The 17,232-nt window shown below is 31.9% G+C and overlaps 1 protein-coding gene across 2 annotated transcripts in view; it reads right to left on the bottom strand.

Annotated features, from left to right (window-relative positions):
* The window catches only part of LOC125076181, a 189,608-nt gene extending 175,237 nt beyond the window's left edge, over positions 1–14,371 (bottom strand). For both annotated transcript variants that reach the window (XM_047688191.1, XM_047688192.1), the window contains exon 1: positions 14,095–14,371. The gene's annotated coding sequence lies outside the window, so the exon portion shown is untranslated. The remainder of the gene's footprint in view (positions 1–14,094) is intronic.
* Between the last annotated feature and the right edge of the window lie 2,861 nt (positions 14,372–17,232).

Genomic DNA, 17,232 nt, shown 5'->3' with positions numbered 1-17,232 from the left:
TCGATTTCTTCAAACACTGACGGCTACCCGCGATAGCAAATAAAGCAAAAGTGTAAAATTCATTGCGAAACACAGGAGCAGAGAGTTAACATTGTGTCGGATATGGGGATGCGTCATCGGCTGGGCAGCGCTTGAACTTCACCTATTTATTTGCGGTCATTAGTCTCTCACTAAGAGACGCACACGCTTGTCCTTGTAACTCGATTTTAGATATCTAGTACATCTATACTAATATTATATATGTATTCTGTATGTTCCTTTTTCACGGCAAACCACTGAAATTTATGAAATTTAGTTTCCTTGAACTCTAAGAAAGGACATAGACTACTTTTTTGTTTAATGCCTGACGAGCAACCCTTAAAACGCGGGCGATAACTAGTACGTAATTAGTACATAAATAATAATTTAATTGCTTTAAATGTCAGTACTAAGTATGTTTTAGCATAAAGAGATTATAGATGCAGTGTCCAAAATTAACTTCTGTTTAGTTCACGCCTCCAATTGTTCTGTATTCATATACGTATATTTTGACGCGCTAATAACGAAAGTGATCAAAATACTTGCAGTTAACATTTTCAAACTCAAGTATAAGAGATAGAGAAGAGAAGATTTATCATTTTCACGTTTATTGTAATAAATACTGATCTTGAGGTTAATGGTATCTATAGAACATGCAGGTCTTGAGAAAATTAACATTTTTTTGTGTATTAAAATTTTCGTGTACTCAGTCGTTTCATAGAAAAATACGAAGTAAAAATAAGGACTAATCGAAAGTACATCTGTATATCAGGGTACGACTATTTTTATTAAATAATAAAAGTCACACTTTACTTTTAGAATAAGTTTGATAGTCAATAGTTTGTATTTATTTATTCATTGAGTACGAATAAACGATTAAAGTAATGCAACTTATTGTTAAACAAAATATAATTTCGATCAACATTACGTGGTCGATCTCCGAATTATTATTATGGATCGTAGCGTACAAGAAATGGGACGTACTCACTAAATACAGATGTAAAGTGTGTCAGAGAAAACAATAAAAGTCTCTTTTATGGAAATTCTATAAGGTTTTGTTACGAGTTGTAAAATTGAAAAAAAATTATGTTGCTTATTACGATTGTCTTTTATTAATAAATGAATAACTTTAAAAAAAAATTATCAATGTAATATCCAATCGTGTGAAATAGCGTCTGAGTAATCTAGACTTGGACCAAGGGTTGGAACGCGTGCATTTTAACCGATGATTTCGGGTTCAAACCCAGGCAAGTACCACTGAATTTTCATGTGCTTAATTTGTGTTTATAATTCATCACTTGCGTGTGTCTAATTTCAACGAAATTCTGCACATGTGTATCCACCAACCCGCATTGGAGCAGCGTGGTGGAATATGCTCCAAACCTTCTCCTCAAAGGGAGAGGAGGCCTTAGCCGAACAGTGGGATATTTACAGGCAGTTAATATATGTGAAGTGTAAAGTAATCTAGACAAGACTTATTATGTTAATATCAATCAAACAAGTTACAGAAGTAACTTAATTTAACCTGCCTTCATTTTGATATGTTCTCATATGTTAATATTTACTCTCAGAAGTCTAATTAAAGAGGCAACAAGTTACTAGACAGACCAATTCCCATTTGAACTCCACTGTCCAATTGGATAAATATATCCGTACCAATATTTTAACGACAGAGTAACTGTTTCCCCAATGTCTGAATGCCAACGTAATATCATTTGACTTATAACATGACTGTATATAAGAAATCTTTTCATCGTGTCTGACCGAGGTTTTACATTACAAGTATAGCTTACAATTATTGACTTAAAATACTTCTCAAAAAAACTTTCAATCAATTTGTTGAAAATCTGCGATAAATTTTTTTATATTTAGTATCGCACCCTTTATGTAAATCTGAAGTTTTCCTTTCTACATTCGCAAAACATGGATCTATAGATATTTTAAAAAATAGTAAAAACTATTATTTTAATTATGTATTAAGATTTAATTAAGACTATAAACTTGACCGAATTGTTTTTGTAATTTCAATATGTAAATATATTATATTGGAATTTTGATCCGTTGTAAGACAACGCATATAATGTCTTCTAATTAGTAAAATTCCATATCTCATATTTAGTTTTCATTAAGAAAATGTATCATTATGTAACATTTACACTGTCAATAATAATTAAAATTAAATTCTCAGATTTTTCATGTGACTTTGTTACAATAGGTCTAGTATAGTGTTGTCAACACAAAACAAAAGTTTCTGTAAATACAAAATACATTTATAAAATGTATTTAGTGGTAATACAAATATTTGCAAACATACAATTTGCCAACGGTTTCAATGAAAACGCAACGAAACACGTTCTACAGTGAGCAATGACGTCGCACCAATCAATTGTATCTTTGATTACACCACGTTCTGTTTTCCAAATTAAACGTCAGAGGATGTTTATTTTTGTATTCATAATCATAAGACCTTATAATAAACGAATTTTCATTAAACACTTAATAAATATAGGGGTTAAAAACGGATTAATGAAAATTTAGTACGCAACACGTGTAACGAGTATATTGTTAATTGACTGTTGATTTTATAATATAAAAATTGTTTTTTTTTTTTTTTTAAATTAAAACATAATCACCCGAGCTGGTATAATAAAATTAAATAATACACATACTACAATAAGATTTATTGTGTATAATGACGACACAAAATTTCTCGTTAAGCTCAATGTTAATAAAGTACAATTCGAATAAAATAATATATATGATTGTTTTATCGAGTGACATGCGCAAATGTCACACTGTTGGGCACAGGCTATAATGTCGGCCTCCCAACTTTAAGCTATTTAGCTGGACAAATTAATTAACCGTTTTCCCACATCAAGATTTTACACAAAGGCTTGGATGGTTCTGTACTGGTAATACATCGTTGAGTTCATTATTTTCCATACTGACAGTCGACTTGTCCGCATTTCAGCTTTTGTAAAATAGTTTCAGTACATTGTCCATTTAAATGTATATCTGTCTCGCTCTATTATTTACCATGGCCACGAGAGTGAAGAGCGTCGCCGATGTTTACACTTAAATCTCAACTTGTAACGCTTTAGCTATTGTTATGGGAATACTGCATTAGGTAGATTTTATAATTTATGATACGAGACGGCTATATATAAATATCTTCTATAAAAAACAAAATAGACAAACCGACAGTAGATCATAATAAGGTTAAGCTAATTTAATAAAAATATTTTATGTTATTTGGATGAAGTTTATTTCAGACTTGGTTAAAACTTCAATAGACAATTCGAACCGGTCCAAGCAGTCTCGTTTCGTCATTTATAGCCGATCTATTATGCCAGCTATATATAAAGTGGAATATGAATTTTCAATGAATGAACATTGACGTCCGTTTGCTATTTAGTATCTGCAGTCCGTGTTTCAATATTTTCTTATATTTAACACCGTTGTGAAATCTATACATAAAAATTTATGCCTCATTTTATTTAATATTAGTGTTTATTATATTCGATTGAAAAATTTATACTATTTTGCTGTGTGTGTGTGTGTGTGTAATGTTAAATTACGTTACGAGGAAAAAATACAACTGTATTAAATGCATTTTTAAATCTTTTATATACACATTGCATTGCATATAGTACACTTTAAAAAGGTCTCCAAAAACTCCGCGATGGTATATGTCTATCTCTTAGGAATTACCTGCAGTAAGCATTTTTTATCCTTTACTTTTTACTAGAAATAATGCCTTTTTGCGAAACGATTTTAAGCAATACAACATTAATCCTTATCCAATTAAGTACCTTAAATATGTTGTGAATTTAATATAGATCGATATCGACACTTACAGCATGTTATTTTAATGAATAATTTCGAAGATATTACGGATTTAAAATTCAAGGACATAGCGGTTCTAATGACTGAAAAACTGTGAACGTCGTATATAAAGACATTCTGTAGTATATTTAGTATCACAGCATTGCACACGTGTGAAGTCGGAGCGGGTCGCTAGTATTGTATATTTAAAAGAAGTACACTTTTTTTGTTTGTATGAAAGGGGTTAATCTTCGGACGAACTTATTATCCAATTCTAGTACTTATTCTCAGATAGAAAGCTATGTAAGTGTTTATCATTTTCTTTATTAATAAATTGCATCCATGTGAAGTCGGGGCGGGTCAGAAGTTATATATATCGAATAAAGTAAGTTATCTTTAAGTGAGAAAATGTTAGGGGACTTGAAATAATTAAACTTCGTTTTAAATCCTTACTTAGAATCTAAAAGGAGGTTCTCTACCTCCTTTTAGATTTTTGCGGTATTAGTCGGTATTAGTTTTTCGTATTAAAAAAACAAATCAAAGCCGTATTATTCGTATCCGTCCACTCTAGCACCAATATGCTATTGAATGATTTATTTAATTTCCGTACACAGATATATGATAAACATTAAAAATAAGATTAAAAATATTCACATTTAAAGTGCTCTAATATTTCAAAACTGTTATGATAATGTCCTAATTTCGTATACGACGGCTAATTATAAAGACTAGTTATTTGCGCAGTCATTTGCGCAGGCGATGTTACGTATGAGCAAAAATATTTACCTGAAATGCACGCTTAGGCCAGCGTTTGCATCGCATTGCATCGAATCAGCAATTGCGTTAGCCGGACATCGGACACTTTTGTTATTCGAGTTTCACGTTACTCTGGAATTATTATAAATTACGATGCTCTATTTTCAAGTTGAAATGTTAAGAAATACGTTAAACATTCATAAATTACATTTTAAAACTACAGTATTACTTTTTACAGCAACGAATTGCCACAATGTCAATAAATAACAATATTATTTTATTTTGATTGCGTTCTCCTCTTGCTTAAAATAAGTCTTGATAAAATTAACTTTCGTATGATATCTGAGGTATGTGATGCAGCGTTAATCTTTAATGATATAAGGAGGTAAAATTTATTTGTCAGTGTGTATGGGTTCATCTCAGGAACTAATTAAACAATACCAAAAAAAACTCTCGTCTAAAACTGTATTGTTCCTGAGTGCTATGTTTTAAATAATTATATTATACCATTTTATTTATTAATAAATGCAATAAACCGAGCGAAGCCGGGTCGCGTGGTTTGTTTATAATAAATCTATCGATTATAAGTTTACGAAAACTATAAAACTATACGTCGAGCCGAGATAGCCCAGTGCTTAGAACGCGTCTTAACAGATTATTGGCGGGTTCAGACGCAGGCAAACACCACTGAATTTTTATGTGCTTAATTTGTATTTATAATTCATCTCGTGCTCAGCGGTGAAGGAAAACATCATAAGGAAATCTGCATGTGTCTAATTTCAACGAAATTCTGCCACATGTGTATCCACCAACCCGCATTAGAGCAACATGGTGGAATATACAAAAGGAGAGGAACCTTAGGCCAGCAGTGGCAAATTTACAGGTTGTTAATGTAATGTAAAAAAAAAGCTATAGAGGCAATTGTAATTCAAATGTAATTGTTTAAAAAAATATCGTTACAGACACAGCACGTAAATCATTTTACACACAGTGATTCAAGCAGAGAGACAGTTTATAAAATGCATAAACCTGTTCCGATTTCTGTGAATACAGCTATTAATTGGTCAACACGAAGATTACTCTTTCACTATAGTTTACGGTTTTTGAAAAATAAAGTTGATCATTTTGTTGAAAAGGAAATAATTTAAGAAGCTAAATTTGATCCGGGACGGTTTTATTGCATTTATTTATGTACCTTCAATTATATTGAAATTCTGTTTAGGCGGAACAAAATCGACTAAAAAAATTTTACGCTTAGATTATCTACGAATTTTTTTAGTGTATCGTTAATAGCTTTATTGGAATAGTTACAAAACAATGTATTTAAAATTATTCACAGACAACGTTAAAACAAAGTCGGCGTCTATGTAATAACTAATAATAATAATAATAATAATAATAACTAATAAGCCCCCCAAAATCCAACCTTACGTCCGAGTCGAACACCAGACCACGTGGGGGGCGGACACGCATACATTTGAAACTTATGCGGCAAACAAGGATATGGTAACCCATCAAACATGGAGCAACATTCAGAGAGATTACGTATAGGGCCGCTACCCGGGGGTCGCCGGGGCACACCTGGAGCCAGTGCTGGGTGTTACAGCATGCGATCCACTGGCGGTGGGGGACTGAGCAGGCGGGTTCCCCCCGAACAATTATCTACAGCCGACAATAGTTTACCCGTTATTAGTGCTAATCAAAATTCTGCTGTTAGTTTTAACAGGCCAACTGAGGATGTTTTGCAGGGAGCCGCTAGCTCACAACCTGCGACCACCAAGGCTGGTAAACCCAGAGTACGCATGAAGTGGGACAAAGAAGTTAACTTGTTTATTATGCGTACTTATCTTTATATTACAAAATTAGAAACTGATAAAGTTATGTACCCTAAACGGCTATTCGACAAATTTAAAACACAATATCCGGATTGGAATGTAAGTCAACAACGTATCGCAGATCAAAGAAGAGTAATAATTAGAAATAAATTAATAAGTGAAGATGAAATAGCACATCTTAAATCAGAAATTGCTGAACAATTAAGAAGGGAAGTGGATTTAAATAATCAAACAGATACATCGTTGCATTCACCCCATTTACAATCACAACCGTTAATTCAGACACGCAATACTACTAGCCCTACAACTTACAATATTACACAATCTGATGCTTCTACACAGACAAATTTAACATCCCTAGTTCACGATACAGAAGTACAATATACTCAATCTACAACCTTAGAAAACCCACAACAAGAAAACATTGAAGAATTAAAGAATCTTTTAGAAACAGCACTGACTAAATTTGAAGGTACTGATCCTAAAACCCGACCAAAATTACCGCGATTAAAAGAGAGTAAATTACTTCATGATCTGATTTACACATTCAATACTCATATACTACCTACCTTTTTTTCATTAGATTCCGACCTACTGCATTTACATACATTAATATATTGTTCAGCTTTAGTAATAATAACAAAACTTGGCTATAAAATTAAGTCAGGAAATATAGATTCAAGCATACAGAAGAAAAAGAGCCATAAGCCAGCTTGGGAACATAGATTAGAAAACGATATAAAAAAGCTTAGAGCAGACATTGGTAGGTTAACTCAATATTTAAAAGACAATAGATCTAAAAAAGTAGTAGAAAAAGTAGAGATAATATTTAAAAATACCAAATTGCACACTATCCACGAACGAGAAAACAAGAAACCAGAAGAATATATCGACACTCTTAAACAGAAACTATCTTTAAAATCACATAGACTTGCAAGATACAGGAAAGCACTTAATAGAAAACAAGATAATAAATTATATTGTACCAACGAAAAAGCTTTTTACAGGTCATTGAATAGTTGTACCTCGAATAGTACAAACAATGAAGAAGAAATACCAAATAAAGATGAACTTAAAAACTACTGGGCAGGGATTTGGGAAAAAAGGAGTGACCACAATTTACAGGCAAAATGGATTGAAGAAGAGAATCAGAAGTGGGGTTATATGGAACAGATGGAATTTATAGAATTAAAATTAGATGATTTAACTGTAGTTTTAAAGAAAACGAAAAATTGGAAAGCTGCTGGAATAGACCAGATACATAATTTTTGGTATAAAAAGTTTACGTCATTACATGATATTCTAACAAAAATAATTTCAGACCTAATTAACTGTAGAATTCCACTCCCAAATTTTATAACAACCGGTTTGACCTACATGCTACCAAAAAACCAAAACACCCACGACCCATCACAGTACCGTCCCATAACATGCCTACCAACAATATATAAAATAATCACATCCTGCATTACCAATAAGATAGTCTCACACCTGGAAGCACATAATGTAATGTCAGAGGAACAAAAGGGATGCAGGCGAAACCACAGAGGATGTAAAGAGCAATTAATTATAGATTCAACCATACTAAAACATTCAAATAAATTTAATAGAAATTTGTATGTCACATATATAGATTTCAAAAAAGCCTTTGATAGTGTCCCACATTCATGGTTAGTTCAAATTTTACAAACATATAAGATTCATCCTAATATTATTAAATTTTTGAAAGAGGCCATGTCTAATTGGAGAACCACAATAACTTTAACAACAAAAACATCTAAAATCAGTTGTGACGAAATCCATATTAGAAATGGCATCTTCCAAGGAGACTCTCTCAGTCCTTTGTGGTTTTGCCTCGCCCTAAATCCTCTATCTAGAATACTATCAGATTCTAAATTTGGATACCAATTAACACGTGACATAGCGGTTTCTCATTTGATGTACATGGATGACATAAAACTATTTAGTAAATCTGTGAAAGAAATGAAAGAAATGATAAAAATTACAGCGCAATTTAGTAAAGATATAAATATGAATTTTGGCTTAGATAAATGCAAAACTTTAACTATAAAGAAAGGAAAATTAATTGAGAAAAATTATGAAATTAGTCAGGAAATAAATATATCCGAGATGTTAGAAGGGGACTTATATAAATATTTGGGTATATTTCAAGCTAAGGATATTAATCACTCAAAATTAAAACAAGATCTTACCACTGAGTACATCAAAAGAGTAAACCAGCTGTGCAAAAAACATCTTTATTCGCGAAATCTCATAAAAGCAATAAATACTTTTGCTATTCCGGTCCTAACTTACTCCTTCGGGATAATCAAATGGTCTCAGACAGATATTAAGAATTTAGAAATAAAAACTAGAGTCACGCTAACTAAACATAATTATCACCATCCGAAATCAGCTATAGAAAGATTAACGTTGAAAAGACAATTAGGAGGAAGAGGGGTAGTTGATTTAAAAATTCTTTGGCAAAACCAAATCCATAATATTCAAAATTTTTTCTACAATAAAGCAAATACTAGTAAGATACATGCAGCTATAGTAGAAGTTGATGATAATTTCACACCGTTAAACCTAAAAAATAATAATAAAGAGTTTAAAACTATCCAAGAACAAATAAATGAAAAAATTAAAGATTGGAGAAGAAAAGAACTACATGGTAGGCATATCCACGATCTAGAGCAAAATTTCATAGATTTAGATGCGTCAAATAAATGGTTACAAAAAGGTTACCTCTTCCCCGAAACAGAAGGTTTTCTAATTGCTATTCAAGACCAGGTTATCAATACAAGAAATTATAAAAAATATATACTTAAAGAATCAATAGAATCAGATTTATGTCGAAAATGTCACAGAATGCCAGAAAATATACAACATATTACAGGAGCTTGCCCTACTCTAGTTCAAACAGATTACACCCATCGCCACAACCAAATAGTTCACTACATACATCAAAAACTTGCACACAAATATAACCTCACAAATACTCCACTAAAACCATACTATGAATATCGACCCAACCCCGTTTTAGAAAATGAAGAAATAAAAATATATTATGATAGAGCAATTCTTACTGATAAAAAGATTCATTACAATAGACCGGATATAACTTTAGTTAACAAATCATCTAAAATAGCTTACTTAATTGATGTTTCTGTTCCAAACACACATAACTTATTAAAAACTATTACGGAAAAGATCAATAAATATACAGAATTAAAAGAAGAAATAATAAGAATATGGAATTTAAATAAGGTTTTTATTATCCCTATCGTGCTTTCCACTACCGGAGTCATACCTAAACACTTACACCAAAGTTTAAAAATTCTTGATTTACCACCTCTCACATACATCACCATGCAAAAAGCTGCTATTTTAAATACTTGTCGAATAGTACGTAAGTTTTTAGAATCTGATAATGAGCTGACTGACTGTACTGACTGACTTTTTCACGCCCCAGATACACTTGGTCATTGACCCGTGTGACTGGAATATTTGCCCCATTATTTGGGAGATAATTAGTCCAAGAAGAAATAACTAATAATAATACTCTAATTGAACCAGTATCGTGTTATGTTTTTATCACAAAGGGATAATTTGTTTAGCACTCTTTCTAACTTATGCGTTAAACCTGCATTGCCTGCGTTAAGTTTAGTTAGTGGCAAACACAATCAATTTATCATTTAACAAATAAAAAAATATATACTAAATTAATCAACAAATCTTATCATTATTTAAAATAATACGTTTTGAAAAAAAACGCCTAGATTTAGACTCGGGCGCAATCACAGGGCTTATGGACTAATAAATATGGTTTAAAGAACAACTATGCGAGTTTCTTGTCGTTTCTTCTCGCTGGAGGCTGCTTTCCGAAGCAGTAGTAGAGTTGAAATATTGACGATTCATAAATACTTTATTATATACTTTACTTGAATAAAATTCATTGTTTTGATTTAAATATCTTTAAAGAGCATACAACCCTCAATCTACAAATTCACCCATGGGTACACGTACACCCACTCACTTACGTCGCACCAAATGTTATCAACATTGGTTCAGTGGTTTAGCCGTGAATAGTAACAGACAGACGTATTCTCGGATTTATAATATTAGTATAGATATAATATACAAAACGTATTGCTCTTTCTAAAACGTACAGGCGCTTACAAAAATTCTATATAAAAGTTCGCATGTTAGAGAGTCGTTAGGTTGAACCGTTGGGTATTTAACTACTAGCTATGTGTTCCGACTTTACACGGGAAACTACAAAAACCGCATGTGTTTTTTTAAATAATAATAATATAGTCTTTATCACGTAGACATAAATGTTTCGTTCTTATTAGAAGATATCTTATTAACTTTAGATCCAAAAGCCAAGGGTTTATAACGGTCAGGCCAAAAAAGTTTTGGGTTCATATAAAAAAAATTCTCAATAGGAGCCTGAAATCCAGAAATTGATAGACAACGTGCCTCGTAAAGCTCGTAAATTCGTTGATTCTGCGCCTGAGTTCATTCCGGTCAGCTCGAAGTTTAGATAGTTCAATTGGCTAGTTTCCTTGGGAAGTATGTTGTCAAAATCGGCCAAGAGAACATCACCACCATGACAAAGTCATGCTATCCATTCGTAGTTCGTTCACCGTCCCAAATCCAAAAATATTTGATTAATCGTGTAAACAAAACAAATATCCAAACATAATATTTGGACCCGCCAGATTATTCTTTAGACATTGTGGACGGCTAACAATTTGACGTACAAAGTTTTTGTGTGCCTGTTATTGTTTTGGAAGCCATCGCCTGAAAAGCGCCCGCACCGACATTGTACACTCCAACTACGTTGACTGAATAAGCTATGTCTAAAAAAACTCAACTCATATCAATAATTTGAAGCATATATTCGTTATCCATAATATTATATATTATAAAATTGGATATCTAAAGTCTATTCCAACCACAAAATAAATAACATTTGACATCGCTCCGACGCGACATCATTGGTCGAGAGCTTGAATAATAAAATATAATAATAAGAAAATATGACATTCATTATGGATTCGCGAAAAACGTTCTAAATATCGAAGAATATTTAGTTTCTATTATTTATCAATAGATGTCGTGGTTCATTTTATTCGTGTTTCTGCATCACGCTATCCTTTGTCAAAGGAAATTATATAAGACTAGGAATACAAGTTAATAAACTGTCTTTGTCTTGGGAATGAGTGGTGTTTTATTCACTGATAAAGAAACTTTGGAAATAAAAGTAAAGTAGGTACCTATAAGTAGTTAAATTAAATGGTGTATTATAAATAAAGATATATTAATCAGGAGCTGTTTATAGTAATAGCGGAGCTATTAGCCAATCACAGGAAAACATAAATCTAAGGTTTGTTTATCTTTATTTCTTCTTCGATTGGCTATAGTCGTAGTTTGAATTCAAGATACGGACAAACAACGTTTCATATCTACACTAATATATACTAATATTATTAATGCGAAAGTAACTGTGTGTGTCTGTCTGTCAGTTACTCTTTCACGCCCAAACGACTGATTTCAAATTGATAAAAATTTGGTACGAACCGAGCGAAGTCAAATAATAGTTACGAACGACCCCTAAAACGCGATTGAACCCGTAGGCGACTAGTACTTTGTATATAAGCAGTTGAGTTGGTTTGATTGCGAATTTTAGTATCTACCGGACGGATGCGAAAAAATTTGTTGGCGTCAGGTCTCATTTGTTGGGAATGATTATAGAGAATATATCATTACTTTTTGGTAGGGCTTTGTGCAAGCCGGTCTGCCTAGGTTCACAGATAATATTCTACCGCCAAACAGACAGGGTAAGTAAGTCAACAGGTCTCTGTCAGTAGTTGTGTTACCTTACTCAATCTTCAAACCGGAACAGAACAGTACTAACTATTGCTTCTTGACGATGTACCACCAACCTTGGGAACGTCTTCATTCCCTTCGGTTGATGCGTATTGGTGATGAGGAATGATTCGTATTTTCTGACGGTATGTCAGAGGCGATACATTTCCTAATCCGCTTACACGTACGCCATGACATAAAAAACCGGTTCAACCCACTGCGCACGGAACACTTAGTATCAATTTTGGTATTCAAGTAAATGGTGCTCGAACATTTAGCACATTTAAGCTCGAAGGAGCTGTTTATGACATAATTAGTCTATACTTTTATTATAGTAGCTGCAATGCTATATTATTATTATAGGACCTCATTGCAGCTATTCGAAGATAAGGGGTAAAAATCTTTGTACTGAGAAATTCTGGAACTCGTTCGAAATATTCGTAAATTTTGTTTTCAAAATAACGTAATAGTTGTGAATGCATTACATCGATTTATTATTTTTATAAGTAGTAACTAATGCCCGTCAAGTGCCGCAATGTATATTTCATTGTTTTTCATGTTTATTACGATTCAACAAAAATAAGCTCTAACTGTTTATATGTAAGACATATTTTTCAATAAATAGAAATGAAATGAAATTGAACGAACGAATCTTTTTGCTTTTGCGCGTTTGTATCGAGAAAAAATGAATCAAATGGTCTCGTTCAATGAAGATTTAAGCCTGTTGATATTATTATAGTACGTACACGTTTACATTTTTTTATTCAAATACTATCTGAAACCACTTTGCGTGCAAATAACGATGCTTCACTTCTCGTGGAATAGTTGCATTCCAACACACCCAGCCTTATTTAATAATCTAAATATTAACTAACATAAAAAAGAACTTCGAACTTACTGAAATTAATAAGGACATAAGACGTTTTAAATGCGCTAAATCAAGCACGTATTTAAAATATTTATGACAATATTTAATTAAATAAGACACCTAAAATGCCGCAACAAATCTACGTTAAAAGTGAAATTAATTTAAATATTAAACATACAGGATATATAAAATTAATTTCTAAAAAACGACATAAAACATATTTAAACAGGGTAATTATATACTTAGTATTTTAGGCTCAATTCAACCTATTCAAGTGCTGCTAGCTTTCTTGCCACCATTCCACGTGGTTGTGATTTATACACTAACTATTTTTAATTCATATTTTTATATATTTAAGGACTTAGAATAAAAAGTTCGCGGTGCGCGTGTCAGATAATAAAAAAAATGGATCGCATAAGCAGCATTAGAAATTATTTTAACTTTTCTATTCGAAACAAAAGCGTATGGACATTTTTTTCTATATTTATATATATGTGAACGGTCGCGCTACAGATATTAAAAGCGTATACCGATATCTTGTGAAATCTAAAATGTCTTTGTAATATATTCCAAAATAAAATTCAAATATTAAAGAATAAAATGTCATTAAATTTTAAATAATCTTTATAGGAGTTCTTTCCGTCGCCCAAAAGTTTTAGACGTCTAAATCACAGTTATCAGACGCGGATTCCTATTTTACAAACTGCTCTCGCAAAAGTACTGTAATTCACGTCGTATTTAATTTAAGACCATATAATTTTAATCTCAAAGCAAATAATAGAGCAAACACTATTTACGTCTCGCGAAAGTATTCGAAAAAGTTTTTACATATAATTAGAACTTGTTGTAAACAGTCGCAAATTTTAAAACATTTTCGCAACGCTTATATAAATATACATTAGAATAAAAACATACCTTTAATCGGTGATGACTGCGGTGATGAAGTTTTACTGTTTGTAGATTTTGAACATAAAATAAATTTTTAAAACGGTCTTAACCGTCATATTTACAAATAATTGAACTTATTCAGTCCATACCGCGGGGCGTTTGACCTTTCTGTAATGAAAGACAGGGCGGAGGTATGTTTGTTTATTGATGAGCGCGAAGTTTTGGGTTCGGCGAGCGTCCCGAGCCTAACGCGTTTTACCGCTGGTAGTCGCGAGAACCGACTGAACGCTCCGAGCGTTCCGCAGCTCCGTTGGATTCAAGTAAGTTCGCTTATAGTGACGTACCGAGTTTTATAGCTACGTTTACCGACACCTTACCGCCCTATGCGTATAAGCTCGGGACGCTGCGATCTAGCCTCCCTAACGCACCCATTAGAGGTTTTTATTTCTGTTTTATCATCCATGTTGCCATTTGAACGCCGCGTCTGACTAGAAATCTGCAGCAGATAGCATATATTATTATTATTCAGTTGTTGTATTATGTTTTGATTGCACACAGCGCACGTATCGCTCAAATGTTTTGAATTAACTGCGAACTGAACGTAGCTAATGAACTGAAACTTCAGTATTCACCAACTGATATTGCAATAGACTAATTTAGTTTTAACGTAAACCAAAAGCTGCAACATAACTAAGAAAAATATACGTATGTTGATTAAATAAAAATAAAATATTGTGTTAAAATTAATTGGATCGATCGATGTTTACTGTCAAGTATGAACGCTGATTAAGAGATATTATTAATAAATTTTCAAAAACATTAACGAACGCTCGAAATATCGAATATCTATAACAATATTACTGCCGTCTCTATTTCTAAGCCCGGGTAGCGTCCCCTCGAAATACTTCGTCCCTTCGCCCAAAACTCCTATATACGCTATAATTGTGTATATCTCAAATGTTTCTTACATTGATCAATCGAAAAAGAGCCTTCGGAGCACGGGAAATATTCCTGAATTAAAACGAGTGTGAATTTCGTCGACCAACACTGACATCGGTTTTATTGAGTTTAAAAGTTTGTATACAAATTTTAGACCTCGGATGTGTATGATTAGGTTTCACGTTAACCCGAATAATGTTACGAGAACTATTGTTCTGCGTCGCGAGTGTGCGTTTTCAACGGTATATTATGTTGACGTCGACGAAAAAGGAGTCGGGCGAAAATGGATACTAAGTTACTAATGAAACGTACATCGAAATTGTTTTATACGTCACAAATGCATCAGCAATAAGTATAATAATAAAATAACTTATAAATTTCTTACATTTTATTATTTGAAAGGATGTGTTTGTTAGTTATAATTGGTGGCTCGTTGATCTAGTAACTATCCTATAAAGATGCACATTCCAAGGACCTGGGTTCCAGCGAACGCGAATAAATATAAAAAATATTTATCGTTTAAGTTATTGTGTAAGTGTTTAAAAAATGGTTAAGAAATAAAAATACATTATAAGTCCCGAAGGAATGAATGAAATAAAATTGAAAAACGAATTCTTGTAAGTAATTTATTCATTGACCTTATTGGTTTGACTTTTCACTTATTTTATTATTTGATAATAATAAAAAAATAACATTTATTTATTTATCAATAAAGCGATTATGCTTAACTTTACTTAAAATACACTTTTGATTATTACAATATATTCTAGAAACAATAATATTCTATCCTATATTAAACAATCAATTTTTTATTGTTACTTACATTAAGTTGTATATTTTAATATTTAAAATGTGAGTAAAAGTTTTTAGAAACTCGTTGGGATCATTTGAATAACATCAAACCAATTCTGTAGGACTTTCTCTCCTGTATGCAAGTAAAAGAGTTTGCCTCCTATTTTTCTGACGTGAAGGAATTGTTTTTTAAAGTAAAATAGCACAACATTAATAGACCACATGTAACTAGATAAATATGCCTCTTTACAAAACGTAAGCATATGACAAAATGAAGGAGTTTAAATTATTTTTTTTATTCTACTCACAACGTAACACGCATACAAAATCTTATACAATTAAAGTTTCACTATAAAATTTAACTATAAAATTAGCAAATTAGGACGTAACGTAATTTAATTATTAAATTAAATTATTAAAATTGTTTTTTGTAAAAAAAGATTGAATGAATCAGCTTGGGTTAGTGAGTCGATACTATTGCCGTGTCTCGGAAATCTGGTAAATCCGTTGGTTCTGCGCCTGATCTCCGCCGGTCGTGCCGGATATCCGTCTCAACTGAGCATGTCGGTAAGGGAATACACCGTGCACCTGTGCGCTACGATATCTAACAGCAGGCCTCAATGTCTAGAAATTCGGTAAGAAAATCAACATATATATATGTTTATATATTGTTGTTCAATAATCATTTGTATAAACTCATATTTTACTATTTTATACACTATTTAGGTAAGTATATTTTTTATAATATATATTACAAAAAGATATATTTTTGTTTATATTTAAGGACTTGTGTGCTAAAGTATATTTTATAGATATTAAAATTAAATAAACACAGATTCTAGGTTTGTTTACGTATATGAGTATTTTAATATATTCAGGGCAGAAGGCTTAATCATTGAGATTGTCCGTGCACAAATTCGTTAAGAACGTTGTCATTATTATTTTAAGTTCACCTTCTACTTATGACAAGAGGATACTTTTTAAGATATAATACATATGGATATACTGTTTGATTCTGTAAAGACAGCTTTGATATTTTATGAAGACTGAATTCGCCTCATACTTATAAAATGTTAAAAACCGTGTTCTTTTTATGCGTTTCAATGTTGTGATTAATTATTTTTTTATATTTGACGAATGTGGTCTACGGTGGGTTTCGAGTTTGTTCTATCAGAATAACTATATGAATGTAATTCATATATAAGTTAGATTTAAAATACAACAAAAATTCGTTCTCATTGACACATGATATCTCATAATTAAAACGTAACGGATGCTCGCTAGTTTTTAATTGTAAAAAATTAAAACAAATTATCGTTTTTTTCATTGTTATTAATTATTGAATTTAATATTAATGCTAAACATACAAAAGGTAAAAATATATTCATATGCAGCATATACTAATTAAATTAATATTAAAACATGTTAAAACTA

The sequence above is a fragment of the Vanessa atalanta genome, chromosome Z (assembly GCF_905147765.1).
Source record: "Vanessa atalanta chromosome Z, ilVanAtal1.2, whole genome shotgun sequence".
NCBI lineage: Eukaryota > Metazoa > Arthropoda > Insecta > Lepidoptera > Nymphalidae > Vanessa > Vanessa atalanta.
Note: the sequence above shows the minus strand (reverse complement) of the source record. Positions and strands in the feature narration are given on the sequence as shown.